Source organism: Muntiacus reevesi, chromosome 1 (genome assembly GCF_963930625.1).
Source record: "Muntiacus reevesi chromosome 1, mMunRee1.1, whole genome shotgun sequence".
Taxonomy (NCBI): domain Eukaryota; kingdom Metazoa; phylum Chordata; class Mammalia; order Artiodactyla; family Cervidae; genus Muntiacus; species Muntiacus reevesi.
This window is the reverse complement of record NC_089249.1, coordinates 7,496,279-7,514,430: the sequence shown is the minus strand read 5'-3', so window position 1 is coordinate 7,514,430 and position 18,152 is coordinate 7,496,279.

Below are 18,152 nucleotides of genomic sequence, written 5' to 3'. Positions count from 1 at the left end.
CTATTACTATGTTCATCTCATTACTTTTGCATTCAAAGGAGCCTCTCAACTTCGTCTTCATGGTAACTAACATAGTGTTTTCTGTCTCGATCATGTCTTTCTTCCTTCCAAAGAAGATTTCAGGAATATGTTTTAGTTTCCTTTAACAGGTTATTTCTCAAATGATGCATTCCATATGTCTCCTCAAGACAACAGTCCCCTTTTTAGAAGTTGCAGAAACTGTCCAAAGTTTCCATGTTGATTTTATTTGTTTGTTTGGTCACCTTTTACAGAAGAGTTTTATCCAATTCCTCTCTTCAGATGGATAAGTTGCAAATATTGCTCTTAATCCCCTACTTTCTTCTCACTCCCAAGTAAATACACCCTAGATTACAAGGATTCCCTGCCATCCAGATGCCAGTAGAATTCCCCTCTCAGATTCTAAAGCAGGAAAAAAAAAAGGTGATTATTTATATATACAGCAGTCATATCCTTATGACAGAAGATTGTATTTCATTGTCCACAAAAGCCATGAGAATGTCTGCTCTCCTACATGCTCTTCTGTAATGTAGCCTTCCCTCTCCTCCATCAAGAGGTGGTATCTAACAGCATCCCCTGAATGTGGGCTGGCCTCAGTGATTCACAAACCATCAGAGAACAACAACATGACTGCTTCGTGATTTCTGAAAGTAGATCATGTTATAATAGGCCACGCATCTCCCATCTGCTTGATCTCCAAATTCTCCCACTTAGAACCCAGCTGCTCTGCTGAAAGAAGTCCAAGCCACACAGGCATTACGTAGCTGCTGCAACTGACATTTCCAGTTGATCGCAGTCTTGAAGTTATCCTCACCCAGGTGCCAGACGTATGAGTGAAAAAACTTCTAGATGATTCCAGCCCCAACCCACCTGGAGGTCCCATACATTGTGGAGATGAGACCAACCATCCAAGTTACTAACTCACTGAGTCCATGAGCATCATTCAATGGTTGTTGCTTTCAGCTCTTATGTTACAGAGTGGTTTGTTACACAACAATAACTAAAGCTTCCAACTAAATTTCTTATATGACTCAGCCATTTATGCACTATAATTTTGACAGGCTAAGAAGGAATGAACTCTGGTTCCTGTTGTTTGGAGTACGATGAGTAGGTTTATTTATTTATGGATATATTTCATTTGAATTTGGGAAAGAGTTGAAAGAAGGCTAACAGTTCTTGCTTTGATGTCACTTCTTATCTCCATTTCTTTCTGTGGCTGACTTCACATCCCAGTTATAGAGTTCCCTTGTCTGTCTGCTGCAAACGCCAGTCCTTTGCACGACTGAGGAGAAGGCAGAAAGGTCATGCCTGCCTCATGAAGGAATTTCCACGTGTGACTCTGAGGAGCATTCACATGGCTTTCTCACTAGGGGAGACCTCAGGGGTACACAGTGGCATCAGGGCTGTCTCTGCCTGCCTTTGTCCTCTGTGGCCCTGCTCACATGTTTACAAGTTCCATGCTGCAGCCTCCTCTGCAGATGTCTCATTCCCACCCCAGCTCCCCCAAAACCAACTCACTATGGCCTTAATGATGGGATAGAGAGTTTTTTTAAGGCAAGAAATCTCTACGTAGTGAGAAAACTGTTTCCATTATTTAAAAGTTTTAAGGCCCCTGACTGAATAGGGTGTTTCCCCCATACGCACATAGATTTTGTCATTTTAGGTCACCTGCAGAGTAAACACAGCTTGGCATTCTGTCTCGGACATGGGGGCAGTCCAAATATAAAATGCCAAAGGGGTGTCACAGGACAATGTAACTCACTCTCGAGAAACCACTGTGTCTCTACGATTCATAAATATATTACCCTTCTGTGAACCTTCATTATTTTCAATTCAGACCCTATCTTGGGAATGACTTGTTTCAAAAGCTTATGACTTACTGTGTAAACTAATTTTTCTTTTCTATTTGTCCTAAATTTCTCTTCTTTCAGGCTTCAAAGAGTTCTGCCTGCCCATTCTTGTGCTTTGGAATTTGGTGAACTCAAACATATTGATGCCCTTCATGGCTTTGTCGACTTTGATCATCTCCCCATGCAGCCTTCATCTCTGTGGGCTGAAAGTCTTAATCTTCTTAGTTTGACCTCATGTTTCAGCCCACATATTCCCTTAATTCTTTCATCTGCCCTTCACTGGCCCTTCTAAGAATCATATTTCTTTGTTAAGGGGTACTAACCACAGACACTATTTCAAGAGCAGGTGTTCCCAGCTTTATCTTTAACTCTCTCTAGTGGACTATTCAATCAAGCAGGCTTATATGTTTCCAGGAGGTGGGGCAAACAGGAAGGTAGAAATATTTCAAAGTCAATATCAGAGCACAGTTTGGAAATATTTTGTCGCCAGAATGATGCAAAGGGAAATTACTCCCTGGGCTCCTTTGGTATCTATTCAAACTTGAATGGCCTGATTTCCAAAGCATGTGGGAGCTACAGCGGTAAGCACTGTAGGAAAAACAAAGAGCCTATTTTTATACAGAATGTTCTGGGGTGTGTGGGGGGAGGAGATACAAAACCAGAAAAACAACTTCACATTTTGTACATTGGGAAAAATTAAAAATAGGATGGCAGCTTCGTTTTGATATTTTGGTTCTTGGAAGCTGTTGTTTTTGTAGAAATGGAGAAAAAATAAACAAATGGAACAGAAGGTGTTATACACAGGAGGAATATAAACACAGACTCATAGTATGTTAGTGCTGTGAAGAGAACTCCAAGGTTCCAACACAACAGGGGCTTCCAGAAACCAGGCTTTGGACCAGAGATGGGCTGCCGCTGCGAGATCCACATAGAGGGGCTTGTTACAAAAGCCCATGGGGACCATACTCCTAAAAACACTGATTCAACAACTCAAGGGTAAGGTCTGAGGAGTCTGTATTTCTTTTAATTCCTTAGAATTATTTGATATTCAGGTACATTTGTGAAACACTAATCTAAGGCCAGTGGTTTCCTACCTTTAATCCTTTGCATTTTCAATAGCATTTTGTTTTGGCAGAAGAACTCTTCTCTTACTGAAATCCCACCTGGAACCTAAACACATAAAATCCTTTAAGAGCAGCTTCCCTGATGGGACGGGGGTGACCAGACTGAGACCTCCTTTACAATTACACCCACTTGCTCTTTAAGTGACCCTTCAGTATCACCAGAGAGTTCAAAAGGCGACACAGACACAGCTTGAAGGCACCTGCTCTGGTCTCACTTCCTGATCATATGGGTGGGGGGCTGGAGCCCGGGAGGTGGTGCCCACCAGGTTCACAGAGTCGATTAGAAGGCGGGTCAGCTGGGACGGAACTCCAGGTTGGTGCACCGCCCCTGCCTGGTGCCCGGCAGCAGCCACCAAGCGCGCTGGCTGGCACAGGCCCACCAGCAGCTCCTCGGCACCAGACCAGGCTTCCTGGGGGCTCCAGGCTGCTCTCCCTCCAGAAGGTGCAGCCAGCCCCCACCCCATGGCTGTCCTCAAGGAGCCCAAGGGGGATGCATACACTCATCCCCCAAAGGAAGGCTACTCAGTGACAAGTCCAGGCATTTCCCCAGCTTCCCATTTTCATTACAATTCCAAACAAGGGCAATGCCAAAGAACGTTCAGATTACCATGTAACTGCACTCATTTCACTTGCTAACAAGTTAATGCTCAAAACCCTTCAAGGTGGCCTTCAACAGTATATGAACTGAGAACTTCCAGATATACAAGCTGGGTTTAGAAAAGGCAGAGGAACCAGAGATCAAATTGCCAACATCTGTTGGATCATAGAAAAAAACAAGGGAATTCCAGAAAAACATATACTTCTGTATCATTGACTATGCTAAAGCCTTTGACTGTGTGGATCACAACAAACTGTGGAAAATTCTGAAAGAGATGAGAATACCAGACTACCTTGCTTGACTCCTGGAAAACCTGTATGCAGGTCAAGAAGCAACAGAACCAGACATGGAACAACAGACTGGTTCAAATTGGGAAAAGAGTATATCAAGGCTGTATATTGTCACTCTGCTTACTTAAATTCTATGCAGAGTACATGATGCAAAATGCCAGGATGGATGAATCACAAGCTGGAATCAAGACTGCCAGGAGAAATATCAACAACCTCAGATATGCAGATGATACCCATAGCAGGTGCGTACATGCTAAGTTGCTTCAGTCATGTCCAACTCTGCAACCCTTTGGACTGTAGCCCACCAGGCTCCTCAATCCAAGGAATTCTGAGGCTTAAGAATACTGGAGTGAGTTTCTATGCCCTCCTCCAGGGAACCTTCCCGACCCAGGGATGGAACCAATGTCTCTTATGTCTCTCGCAATGGCAGGCAGATTCTTTACCTCTAGCACCACCTGCAAAGACCACCCACAGCAGGAGCTCCTGCTAAACCAGGAAGAGAGCAAAGCCACACCCTGAATCCCTGCTACGTGGCACCTTCTGTAAGCTACCCGCTTCCCTTTGATCAACTACCATCAGCTCTCTTTTTTTAACAGAATGTTTGCACAGCCAATGAATATGTGTAATACAGACACAAGTTATGAATGAAGAACAGTAAAACAAACTCCCCTGAAACTGCCACCCAACATAAGAAACAGAACATTTCCAAAAGAAGTTTCCATGTGCTTCCTCCCCAAAGCCATCCTGGGGCTCCGACCCGTCTATGACTGCCACTACCATCCTGAGTTTGGGTTCTTCAGCCTTCTCTTGTGTTTATATAGAAATGTATCAAAAATGCCTATGTCACTAAATATTCTGTTATTTGGTTTTGCTCTGAACTTTAAAAGGGGGCATCATACTGTTGTGATTCTTTTGTCTCACCTTTCATGTTCCTGTTTCTGACATGCGGCCATGTCATACGTGTAACTGCTTCCTCACTTACGACTGTCAGGTACCCCACATAATGGGATTATACACATAGGCCACACTCATTGCTAAACAAGTCGCTGAGTGCTTACTACGGACCAGGCACCGTTCTAGGTGCTGGAGATGCAGCAGTGAATACACAGAGACACTCTCTCCCTTCACAGAGCTTAAATTTCAGGGGGACGCGTGCACCACACAACTTATCCTACCTTCTGTCGAGACGCATTTGTTTGCTTCGCTTTGTCCCAGATTTTTCTGCTGTTACTAACAGTGCTGCCACAGACATGCTGGGGTCCTTTGTGCCCCTGCACTGGCGTTTCTGCAGAGGAGTGGATGGCAATGCTGAGGGCATGTGAGAACCGCCTGGGGAGTTCTTGAAACCATCAGTGCTCAGGCCCTACCTCCAGAGGCTCTGCTTCTCAATGTCTTGGAAGGGACCTCAGAACTGAGGTTTTTTCACAGACTCCCACGTGATATTACTGGGTAATCTGCCTAGGAGTCCATCCACTGATTAAATTCATGCCACCATTCCCTCTGAACCCAACAAGTTTCTTTAAGAAAAAACCAGTTCAAATGACACCTCTCCTGTTCAGCCTCCTGTGACCACCCTCCTCCACACCATCCCTGACCCCCATCACGCATTCATGCACTCAGAATCATTCTGTTCCTTTTCTGTGCGCTCACTGCCTTCTTGTTCATGTCACCAAGTGATGTAGGACTGTATACTAACACCTTGGTCTCACTCATAGTCTGTGAGCCTTACGATGGACACACAGGCTGTCTCACTTGTCATTCCAACACAGTGCCTGGCAAAGGGTAAATGTTGGCTAAAAGAATAAATAAATAAGAGATGTCTAATGTTTTATTACAAGTTATGCTGAAAAATTACTTAGGAAATGGAAATGTAACAAAGCAAACTGGGAGGAGAGGAAGGAACATCTCCCTTCAACCTCTTGAGAAGGAAACCCCGGTGACTGTAACATATCACAGCTACTAGTAACAGATCAAGAGCTTAGAATTCTCAAAACGCAATTCACAATCTGGCCACACAGGCAAAAGTTAGCAGGGGAGCATACACAGTTTCCAGCTTCACTGGAGACAAGCGACTAAAGAAAATGCAAGACAGCCTGTTGTAGTAAAAAGAATATGGATTTGGAAGTTGGACAAACTTGCTTCGCCTCCTGACAAGGCATACTCAGTCTCTAAGTCGTGTCCAATTCTTTGTGACCCATCAACTGTAGCCCACCAGGCTCCTCTGTCCATGGGCTTTCCCAGGTAAGAGTTCTGGAGTGAGTCGCCATTCCCATCTCCAGGGAATCTTCCTGAAACCCACATCTCCTGCATTGGCAGGTGGATTCTTTACCAGAGAGCCACCAGGGAAGGCCCCTGACATGGCACATATATTTATGTGCACAAATAAGTAACTGTCCTTGTTGAGGCGATCTATGAAATGGGAATGTTTATCATTCCTAGCTCACAGGCGTAGCATAATAACTGCCATCGCTTTGTCAGTGATAGCTTGTTTGCTGTGTTTGCCTTATGCCAGGCACTGTGCTGGGCAGCCTGTAGATGTTCTTTCACAGTGTCTCAGGTGGAAAGTCTCCTCTCCACAGTAGACAAGTTAATGGACATCCCTGAGCCCCCTTGACTGGCTGTCCAGGATTTGAGATCTGATTCCAGAGTTTTGTTTTAGCAGTTCCAGATGAGGTCAAGTACCTTAATTTTTCCGAGCCTGCGTTTCCTCGGCTGCAAAAAGGCAGACACTAATAGCAATTACCACATTCATTGCTACAAATATTCAACAAGGCAATCCACATATTCTCAAAAACATACAAAGGGCTCAAATGATGCTCATAGTTCTTACGTCTATCAACACCACTGCCTCCCTTTTGTTTTCATTTTTCCAGTTCTCTGCCTCATGGAGGACATCACCATCTGCTCAGTTATTCAGGCCAGAGCATGTAAATAAGTCTTGATGACACTCTTGCCCTCAACCTCCACGTCTATTCACCAAGGCCATCAGGTCTCTACCTCTTGCCATATCACTGCCACCCCACTACCTTGGGTGAAGGCCACGCTCCCGTTCACCTGTTACCTCAACAGACTCCCTGCTGATCGTCCTGCCTACCTCCCATAAGCAACCTCCTCCTTCCAGCCAGAGTGATGTTCAAAGACGAAATCTTCTCCCCAAACACTCCTGTTCAAAATTCTGATGAAGTTTGTCATTCAAGGTGAGACAGTCCTCCACACCACAAGGGGGCACCTCATTATAAATTTATCCGACCCAGAATACTTACCTACATTTTTTCACAGATTTAAAAAAAATTTTTTTCTTGAAGGACAGCTGATTTACAATAAATAAATATATAAATAATTTTTTTTAAATGGTAAAGTCTGAACTCCTCAGTACACAAGGACAAGAGCCAGACTGATCTGATCTGACTTTGTCTCCAGTCCCACCTATTACCATTTTGGCAGACTTAAACTACCCCCTTGCATAAAAGAGTCATTCTATTGACTAATAACAATTTCTAATACTATTCTCACTGTGCTAAGTGCTCTACCCACATTACCTCTTTTCATTCTGAAAGCCCAGGCTATGACCTTTCAAGATCTTAAAGACAAATGTCTTCATATGTGTAAAAAGTTAACAGGACTTATAAGAGAATCCCAGTTCTAGCCCCACATCTGCCAAGTTCAGCAAAGAAAACAATTACAACTACGTACATATTTACCCCTCTCAAAATTATACGCCTAGAACCGAATGCTTACTAGTATTGCCAAAGACTCAGCACCACCTGACAGAAGTTGTTAAGTCACTCAGCTGTGTCCAACTCTTTGCAACCCCATGGACTGCAGCACGCCAGGCTTCACTGTCCTTCACCATCTCCTGGAGCTTGCTCAAACTCATGTGATGCCATCCAACCATCTTATCCTCTGTCATCCTCTTCTCTTCCTGCTTTCAATCTTTCCCAGCATTAGGTTCTTTTCCAGTGAGTTGGCTCGTCACATCAGGCGGCCAAAATATTGGAGCTTCAACTTCAGCATCAGTCTTTCTGATGAATGTTCAGGATTGATTTCTTTTAGGATTGACTGGTTTGAAATCCTTGCTGTCCAAGGGATTCCTAAGAGTCTTCTCCACTACCAAAGTTTGAAGGCATCAATTCTTTGTCACTAAGCCTTTTTTATTGTCTAACTCTCACATCCATACATGATTAGTGGAAAAACCATAACTTTGACTATACAGACCTTTGCTGGCAAAGTAATGTCTCTGCTTTTTAATACAGTTGTCTAGGTTTGTCACAGCTTTCCTTCCAAGAGGTAAGCATCTTTTAATTATATGGCTGTAGGAGCGGTGGCCGAGAGGAGATATGCCACATCCAAGGTAAGAGAAACCCCACTAAGATGGTAGGAGCTGAGAGAGGACATCAGAGAGCAGACAGACTGAAACCACAATCACAGAAAACTAGCCAATCTGATCACACATCCATAGCCTTGTCTAACTCAATGAAACTAAGCCATGCCATGTAGGGCCACCCAAGATGAATGGGTCATGGTGGAGAGTTCTGACAAACTGTGGTTCACTGGAGAAGGGAATGGCAAACCACTTTAGTATTCTTGCCTTGAGAACCCCATGAACAGTATGAAAAGGCAAAAAGATAGGACACTGAAAGATGAACTCCCCAGGTCGGTAGGTGCCCATTATGCTACTGGAGATCAGTGTAGAAAAAACTCCAGAAAGAATGAAGTGATGGAGCCAAAGGAAAAACAACACCCAGTTGTGGCTATGACTGGTGATAGAAGCAAGGTCCGATGCTGTAAAGAGCAGTATTGCATAGGAACCTGAAATGTTAGGTCCATGAATCAAGACAAATTGGAAGTGGTCAAACAGGAGATGCTAAGACTGAACGTCGACATTCTCGGAATCAGCAAACCAAAATGAACTGGAATGGGTGAATTTAACTCAGATGACCACTATATCTACTACAGTGGGCAGGAATCCCTTAGAAGAAATGGAGTAGCCATCATAGTCAACAAAAGAGTCCGAAATGCAGTACTTGGATGCAATCTCAAAAACGACAGAATGATCTCTGTTTGTTTCCAAGGCAAACCATTCAATATTACGGTAATCCAAGTCTATGCCCCAACCAGTAATGCTAAAGAAGCTGAAGTGGAATGGTTCTATGAAGACCTACAAAATCTTTTAGAACTAACAACCAAGAAAGATGTCCTTTTCACTATAAGGGACTGGAATGCAAAAGTAGGAAGTCAAGAAATACCTGGAGTAACAGGCAAATTTGGCCTTGGAGTACAGAATGAAGCAGGACAAAAGCTAATAGAGTTTTGTCAAGAGAACTCACTAGTCGCAGCAAACAGCCTCTTTCAACAACACAAGAGAAGACTCTACACATGGACATTACTAGATGGCCAACACCAAAATCAGATTGATTATATTCTTTGCAGCCAAAGATGGAGATGCTCTATACAGTCAGCAAAAACAAGACCGGGAGCTGACTGTGGCTCAGATCATGAACTCCTTATTGACAAATTCAGACTGAAATTGAAGAAAGTGGGGAAAACCACTAGACCATTCAGGTATGACCTAAATCAAATCCCTTATGACTATACAGTGGAAGTGAGAAATAGATTTAAGGGACTAGACCTGATAGACAGAGTGCCTGATGAACTATGGATGGAGGCTCATGACATTGTACAGGAGACGGGGATTAAGACCATCCCCATGGAAAAGAAATGCAAAAAAGAAAAATGGCTGTCTGAGGAGGCCCTACAAATAACTGAAAAGACGAGAAGTGAAAAGCAAAGGAGAAAAGGAAAGATATACCCATTTGAATGCAGAGTTCCAAAGAACAGCAAGGAGAAATAAGAAAGCCTCCTTCAGTGATCAGTGCAAAGAAATAGAGGAAAATAATAAACGGGAAAGACTAGAAATCTCTTCAAGAAAATTAGAGATACCAAGGGAACATTTCATGCAAAGATGGGCTCAATAAGGGACAGAAATGGTATGGACCTAAGAAGCAGAAGACATTAAGAAGAGGTGGTAAGAATACACAAAGGAACTATACAAAAAGGATTTTCACAACCCAGATGATCACAATGATGTGATCACTCACTGAGAACTAGATATCCTGGAATGTGAAGTGAAGTGGGCCTTAGGAAGCATTACTACGAACAAAGCTAGTGGAGGTGATGGAATTCCAGTCGAGCTATTTCAAATCCTAAAAGACGATGCTGTGAAAGTACTGCGCTCAATATTCCAGCAAATTTGGAAAACGCAGCAGTGTCCCCAGGACTGGAAAAGGTCAGTTTTCATTCCAAACCCTAAGAAGGGCAATGCCAAAGAATGTTTAAACTACTGCACAATTGCACTCATCTCACACGCTAGTAAAGTAATGCTCAAAATTCTTCAAGCCAGGCTTCAGCAATATGTGAACTGTGAACTTCCAGATGTTGGAATTGGATTTAGAAAAGGCAGAGGAACCAGAGGTCAAATTGCCAACATCCACTGGATCATCGAAAAAGGAAGAGAATCCAAAACAACATCTATTTCTGCTTTATTGACTATGTCAAAGAATTTGACTGTGTGAATCACAATAAACTGTGGAAAATTCTGAAAGATACCAGACCATCTGACCTGCCTCTTGAGAACTCTGTATGTAGGTCAGGAAGCAACAGTTAGAACTGGACATGGAACATGTTGTTCCATGTTGTTCCATGTTTGGTTCCAAGTAGGAAAAGGAGTACATCAAGGCTGTATATTGTCACCCTGCTTATTTAACTTATATGCAGAGTACAACATGAGAAACACTGGGCTGGATGAAGCACAAGCTGGAATCAAAACTGCGAGGAGAAACATCAATAACCTCGGATACACAGATGACACCACCCTTATGGCAGAAAGTGAAGAAGACCTAAAGAGCCTCTTGATGAAAGTGAAAGAGGAGAGTGAAAAAGTTGGCTTAAAGCTCAACATTCAGAAAACTAAGATCATGGCATCCAGTCCTTTCACTTCATGGCAAATAGATGGGCAACAGTGGAAACAGTGGCTGACTTTATTTTTCTGGGCTCCAAAATCAATGCAAATGGTGACTGCAGCCATGAAATTGAAAGACCCTTACTTCTTGGAAGGAAAGTTATGATCAACCTAGACAGCATATTGAAAAGCAGAGATATTACTTTGTTGAAAAAGGTCCGTCTAGTCAAGGCTATGGTTTTTCTAGTAGTCATGTATGGATGTGAGAGTTGGACTATAAAGAAAGCTGAGCACCGAAGAATTGATGCTTTTGAACTGTGGTGTTGGCGAAGACTCTTGAGAATCCCTTGGTCTGCAAGGAGATCCAACCAGTCCATCCTAAAGGAGATCAGTCCTGGGTGTCTGTTGGAAGGATTGATGTTGAAGCTGAAACTCCAGTACTTGGACCACCTGATGCAAAAACTTGACTCATGTGAAAAGACCCTGATGCTGGGAAAGATTGAGGGCAGGAGGGGAAGGGGATGACAGAGGATGAGATGGTTGGATGTCATCACCAACTCAATGGACATGAGTTTGGGTAAACTCCAGGAGTTGGTTTTGGACAGGGAGGCCTGGCGTGCTGCAGTCCATGGGGTCGCAAAGTCAGACACGACTGATCGACTGAACTGAACTATACTGAGGCACAATCCGCAGTGACTTTGGAGCCCAAGAAAATAAACTCTGTCACTGTTTCCACTGTTTCCCCATCTGTATGACATGAAGTGATGGGACCAGATGCCATGATCTTAATTTGTTGAATGTTGAGTTTTAAGCCAGCTTTTTCACTCTCCTCTTTCACTTTCATCAAAAGGCTCTTTAATTTCTTTCTACTTTCTGCCATTAGGGTGGTGTCATCTGCATATCTGAGGTTATTGCTATTTCTCCTGGCAATCTTGATTCCAGCTTGTACTTCATCCAGCCCAGCATTTCACATGATGTACTCTGAATAGAAGTTAAATAAGCAGGGTGACAATATACAGCCTTGACATACTCTTTTCCCAATTTTGAACCAGTCTGTTGTTTCATGTCCCGTTCTAACTGTTGCTTTTTGACTTGCATACAGGTTGTGCAGGAGGCAGGTAAGGTTGTGTGGTATCTCCATCTCTTGAAGAACCTTCCAGTTTGTTGTGATCCACACAGTCAAAGGCTTTAGTGTCGTCAATGAAGCAGAAGTAGATTTTTTTTTTTTAATTCTCTTGCTTTTTCTATGATTCAATGATGGCAATTTGATCTCTGGTTCCTCTGCCTTTTCTAAACCAGCTTGTACATCTGGAAATTCTCAGTTCACATACTGCTGAAGAGTAGGTAAAGAATACCTGGGTCGTAGCCTAGGTAGGATATCAGCCAGCACGTGCCAGGTGGCCAGAATATACGGCCCATGACTTTCAACTCAATTGGGAGAAACTGCCCATCAGGGAACCCATGGCCGAATCTGGGGGCAAATCCCAGCAGATAAATGTATCCTCTCTCAAAGCAGACAATGCTGACTTTTAGCAAAGCTGAGAAGTGTCACTCTTTCCAATATATTCCAAACCTCCTAACTCCCACTTTCCTTTTCAACCCCACATGCCCCTGCCGACTCTCACTGGTGGCATGGCCTCCACTCCTCCACTGTCTCTCAAATGCAGTGGGAGTCACCTCCTGTCCTGTGACTTGGGACTACTCTGATTGAAACTGTAAGACTAACTTTTAGGGAGGTTCTTTCTCAACTCACATTTGTTTCCACCGAGAATCACCCTCAGCAGATTCCTAAACTGTAGCTTCTGCAGTCTGAGCCCCTGGGAGCTTAGTGACAACCAATAACCACTGGCTATTGTCACAGGCATGCCAAGACAGTTTCTTCTAAGCCTTTGAATATTCCAGATGAAGAAGTATTTCCTCATGAACATCTTTTATTGCAGGAAGACATGCTTCTGGAGTTTTGTCTCCCTGCACTGCCTTTTTAATCCCATTCAGGAAGACTAAGTAGAGGTCATAACAGCTTTAATCTCTTGAAGTGGTCCTTTTTGTTCCAATACATGTAAGTCTAGTATCATTTTCTGAAAGGAAATGTCTCTTTTCCTTGATTGCCTCTTTGTTTTCTGGTCAAGGCATCTGTTTTTCTAATATTCTTCTAAAGAGTCTAGTGTGATCTCCCAAAGTGAGAGAGAAAGTTGTCAAGTCTATGAATTTTGGGTCTTTTCGGTTGGCTTCTTTGTTCCAACAAATCTAGTCTCTTTTCTATCTTTCCTACCCTTAATGGAATAATACCAACTAGAATATATGTTCTCATCAGATCAACATCAGATTCAAACTCCAACTATTAACACCCAGCTGGTCCCCATTAATGTTTCCTCGTGCATGAACCAAACTTACATCTAATTCTACATGTTTGTTGAGCATATGACCCAGGACCATCAGTTCAGTTCAGTTCAGTCACTCAGTCATGTCCGACTTTGCGACCCCATGAACCACAGCATACCAGGCCTCCCTGTCCATCACCAACTCCTGGAGTTCACTCAAATCCATGTCCATTGAGTCGGTGATGCCATCCAACCATCTCATCCTCTGTTGTCCCCTTCTCCTCCTGCCCTCAATCTTTCCCAGCATCAGGGTCTTTTCAAATGAGTCAGCTCAGGCCACCATCAGGTGGCCAAAGTACTGGAGTTTCAGCTTCAACATCAGTCCTACCAATGAACACCCAGAACTGATCTCCATTAGGACGGACTGGTTGGATCTCCTTGCAGACCAAGGGACTCTCAAGAGTCTTCTCCAACACCACAGTTAAAAAGCATCAATTCTTTGGTACTCAGCTTTCTTTGTAGTCCAACTCTTCACACCCATACATGACCACTGGAAAAACCATAGCCTTGATTAGACTGACCTTTGTTGGCAAAGTAATGTCTCTGCTTTTCAATATACTATCTAGGTTGGTCATAACTTTCCTTCCAAGGAGTAAGGGTCTTTTAATTTCATGGCTGCAGTCACCATCTGCAGTGATTTTGGAGCCCAGAAAAATAAAGTCAGCCACTGTTTCCACTGTTTCCCCATCTATTTGCCATGAAGTGATGGGAGCAGATGCCATGATCTTAGTTTTCTGAATGTTGAGCTTTAAGTCAACTTTTTCACTCTCCTCTTTCACTTTCATCAAGAGGCTCTTTAGTTCTCTTCACCTTCTGCCATAAAGGTGGTGTCATCTGCATATCTGAGGTTATTGATATTTCTCCCGCAATCTTGATTCCAGCTTGTGCTTCATCCAGCCCAGCATTTCTCATGTTGTACTCTGCATATAAGTTAAATAAGCAGGGTGACATTATATAGCTTTAAGGTATTCCTTTTCGTATTTGGGACCAGTCTGTTGTTCCATGTCCAGTTCTAACCGTTGCTTCCTGACCTGCATACAGGTTTCTCAAGAGGCAGGTCAGGTGGTCTGGTATTCTCATCTCTTGCAGAATTTTCCAGGACCATCATATCACCTTAAAATTCACTGAGTAATTCCCTGGGTATTACACACTGATCTTCCTGGACTTCTCTCCTCACATCTGTCCAGGCTATCTGTAACCATCTAGTATAGCTGTCAAAACTCTTGGGGAAGGGGCTTCCATGGTGGCTCAGAGGTTAAAGCGTCTGCCCCTAATGCTGGAGACCTAGGTTCAATCCCTGTGTCGGGAAGATCCCCTGGAGAAGGAAATGGCAACCCACTCCAGTATTCTTGCCCGGAGAATCCCATGGATGGAGGAGCCTGGTAGGCTACAGTCTGCAGGGTCGCAAAGAGTCAGACACAATTGAGCTACTTTACTTTCACTTTTGACCACCACCACCGTTTCCCTCCCAGGAACTCCTAATTCCCTTTACTACAACATATTTTCTTTTGTGTAACACTCATCATTTTCTAACACACTATATGTCTGATTTTCCTACTAAAATGCAAATCCACAGAGATAGATTTCTTTTTTTTTTTTATCTTTTTTGTTCAGTGATATATTTCTAACACTCATGATTAGTGCCTGACACAAAAGAAGCATTGAAAAACACATGATAAGTGGTCATTGAGTGAAGGCCTTCCTTTTCTAGTACTTTCATTAGGAAGGGGCAGATCTGAAAGAACCTTCTTTTACATTTTGTATCTACTCCCTATCTTGAAAGTTATTGTTCTTATGAACGTCTGTTTTGGTCTGACCAAGAATATCTCTATTTTATCTGAGGAATCTCTCTTTTCCTCTAGTTAACCCACCTGTCTTGGTTTTCATTCCTCCACTGCTTTTGTTATGATAACAAAACTTGAATATGTTTTCAGACAACTCCAAGTCCTGCCTGACTTCCAAAGCAAACCTGATTTCTAAGGTGTCCCACATACAGGCCTTTTGAGTTGTCTTTCTGGACTTTAAATTTGCAAAACTTCCATCGAATTGTTTCTGCACTGAAACACAAGACTATTGCATATTCTCTTTATATTAAGCCAATCTTCCTTCCTTCTTTCCTTCCTCCTCCTCTCTTCCTCCCTTCCTTCTTTCCTTCCCTCCCTCTGTCTTCTTTCGTTCCTTTTCTTTCATAAAATCTAACACTTCTTTATGGATGAGGACACTCTTTCAGTCCTGAAAGTTTAAGTTCATGGCCAGAGCTTATATATACTTGGCACTCATGTCCCAGGTTCTGTCACCACAGATTCAACCAACTAACCAATTGCAGATTGAAATTATTCAGGAAGAAAACAATCTAGAAAGTTCCAAAAAGTAAAACTTGAATTGTTCATATGCCAACAACAATTTACAAAGCATTTATATTGTATTAGATACTATAGATGATTTTAAGGATATGGGAGGATGCGCCTAGGCTATACACAAAACCCACTCCATTTTATATGAAAGACTTGAGCTTCTGCAGATTTGGGAATAGCACGGGTGGAGATGGTTGGGGGGAGAGGACAGTGTGGGCAGTAGTTAACAATCCAAAGCCAAACTAAGATCACATAATGGCCATGATCCTAAGGAGCCCCTGGTTAAGAAAATAAAATCCAAGAGATTAGCTGCTTCATGACCTCCCCCCTTGGCCTCAGCATGAGGAAGCCCATTATTTGGAGAGTCCATCTCTGACAGCACCTGAGGCTCATCATTGAAAGCCGGTGCTCAGAAGGGCGCAGGGAATTCAGCAGCTGGAGTCATCCCTGGAGACCTGACTGGAAACGGGCCAGAGCCCTGCCAGGAGGGGAAGAGGCTGAGCTGGGTGGGCCCAGGTCCTGTCCTGACCACTGGGGACCAGGGTGGGGGTGGGGATTGAGGGGGCATCAGTGGCCAGGCAGGATGTCCAGTGGGTGTTCCCCCACGTGGAGGAACCGCCAGAACTGCTGGATCAGTGTTTTCACCTCCACCACATACAAGTAGGGCTTCCCTCATAGCTCAGTCAGTAAAGAATCTGCTTGAAATGCAGGAGACCCGGGTTCAATCCCTGGGTCGGGAAGATCCCCTGGAGAAGGAAATGGCAACCCACTCCAATATTCTTGCCTGGAGAACCCCATGGAGGGAGGAGCCTGCCAGGCTACAGTCTCTGGGGTCACAAGAAACCACCACATACAAACAAAGGGGTAAACAGACTTGATTCATCTCAGTCGACATTCCTGCCTGTTGAGTGTCACTATGACTCACGGTGCTTTCTCTTCCCTTCTTCATGCATGCAATTTATTTTTAGTATTGCCTTGATGTAACAAAACCAGGCCAGGGAGCTTGCCCGTCTGAGGCTCCACCATAAGTGCAGATCCTAGCACGGTGCCTGGCACATAAAACCACTTCATTAGTATTTGTTAAATGCACAATTCAGATCAAACACATTACATTTCAACAAGAAGAAAATCACTTGTACCTGATATGTTCAGATGAGTAAGGCTACAGTACACATGTTGACTATTATTGTATTATTTGGAAGCATGAATTAGCCCAATATTTGTTGTGGGACCCCCCTCCTTTACTTTGTGTCTGGAGACAGACGCACAGGCTGTGAAATGGCAGGTGTTACAATTAATAAAAGAAACCACTGAACGCAATGAGGCATCTGAGTGTTTTCTTGCTGATAATTGTATTGTTTCAGAATATTCCTAACAATCTAAGATTCATTCATGCAAGGAAAAACTATATTTACAATTATCCCAAATATACCTCCCACAGTGTTCACCAAAATAAAAGCTCCATTCCTTTCCCCCGTGCATGCACCCTTTTGAATCATAAAAACAGATGTCATCACTGTTCAGCCCTGGACTCATGGGTTTAAATTTTCTGAGCTGAGCTGCGGGATAAGCTGTGTACTTTAACATCAGCTTTAAAAGAATGCTTCAAGATGAGTTGATGGGACAAAGTACACACAGCCAGACAATGAGATGAAGCTGCCAGAAAGTCCCTGACTTATGCAGAATAAAACACATCTTAGAAAATACAAATGTCAATCTTTGAGGAAAATATCAATTAAACATGAGGAGTCTTCACTTAACATCCCATTCATGTCTTCTTACTTATGTGAATTTTTCATCTAGTCTAATTGATCACTTTTTAAGATTTGTTTTAGAGAAAGTATTCTAAATGTATTACACACATCCCAGTCTTTAAAGTGTATACATGTGAATTTTTGAATGTCCTCTCTCTGCTGAGAACTTCTCATAACCTATTTAATAAGCTTTATAAGCTGGAGAGGGCTTCCCAGGTGGCACCAGTGGTAAAGAATCCGCCTGCAAAGCAGGAGACACAGGTTCGATCTCTGGATTGGGAAGATCCCCTGGAGGAGGGCATGGCAACCCACTCCAGTATTCTTGCCTGGAGAATCCCATGGACAGTCCAGTGTGGTCCCTGGTGGGGGACAGTCCAATGTGGTCCCTGTTGGGCTGCAGTCCAATGGGTCACAAAGAGTCAGACATGACTGAAGTGACTTAGCATGCACGTACAAGCTGAAGAACTGAGAGGGGACCATTCCTTGACCCAGCCTCGCCCCTCTAGGTACCATCCTCTTCTTCATAAATTTATTCAAAGTGTGGACCATACATTCCCCTTCACCATATCCTCACTTTTTGTTTCTTCCTTGACTTGAAAACTGACTATTTCTGCTCACCTACTGACGTGCGTTAGCAAAAGTCTTCTCTCCTTGAAGTCTCTGCATTTCATAATGAGGCTTCCAAGAAACTCTTAGCCTCATTCCTTGGCAATTACCCTCCCTGTTGTTTTTCTATCTGACCATTTCTTCCCAGTGATCCTCACCACAGCCTTTGATGTTCCCAGTGTTCTCTTCTGAATTTACTGCCGTGTTTTAAGCAATTTC